We start from the raw sequence: 796 nt of genomic DNA, 5'->3' as shown, positions 1-796 counted from the left end.
GCTGCTCCGCACCGCTTGCAGCCGGGCCAGCCCCAGAGCCGGGGTCGCGCCGGGGAGTTGGGTCCACCTCGAAAGCCCGAGAGCTGGCGCCCGGGCGAGGGGCCGGGGACGGCCGGGGGGCGGCCCGGAAAGCCGCTTTCCGACACCCGGCCGTTGCGCGCGCTTGCTCTTTAAATACTCGGAGCGCGCGGCGCGCAGCCGTCGCCATGGGGACGCGTGTCCCGGCAACCGGGCTGAATGGCTGTTGCCTGGCAACGCCGGGGCAGAAGTTTTGGGGCCGCCCACCCCGAGGCCCGCGCCTTCTCCGGAGAGGGGGCGGGCGGGGGGCTTCCGCGGCCCTCGGGCCTCCGCGCGGAGCCGCGTCCCGTTCGCCGCCGCCCCGAGGGGCTGTGAAGGCTCCTCTTCCAGCCTGTTCCGCGGCGACTGAGAACGGTTTTCCTAGTGCGGGCGCCACCGGGGGGATGTAACCTCCGGGGGGGCCGGCGCCCCCGCTCCACGTGCGCTGCGCCCAAACCTTTCCGCCTTCGTTCCTCTCGCCCCTCCTCCCCGTGGCCCAAGCACGCAGCCTCGCGTACAGCCCCGGTCACCACCCTGCGCCCCCAGATGCCCTTCTGTTGCCCCACCCACTCTCCGCCGCCCGCGTGCGTCACGACCTGCCCCGTCTCCCCTCCCACATTCCGCCGTCCGCTCCCACATACTTGGGCGCCCCTTCCTCGTGCCTCAGGACCCCACCCCCCGAGCGCCGCCTCCGGCGGACGCCGCCTCAGCCCCTCCGTGGGGGAAGCGGAGCTCCTCT

This window comes from Crocuta crocuta, unplaced genomic scaffold (assembly GCF_008692635.1).
Source record: "Crocuta crocuta isolate KB4526 unplaced genomic scaffold, BGI_CrCroc_1.0 scaffold528, whole genome shotgun sequence".
Lineage (NCBI taxonomy): Eukaryota > Metazoa > Chordata > Mammalia > Carnivora > Hyaenidae > Crocuta > Crocuta crocuta.
This window is presented reverse-complemented; position numbering follows the sequence as displayed.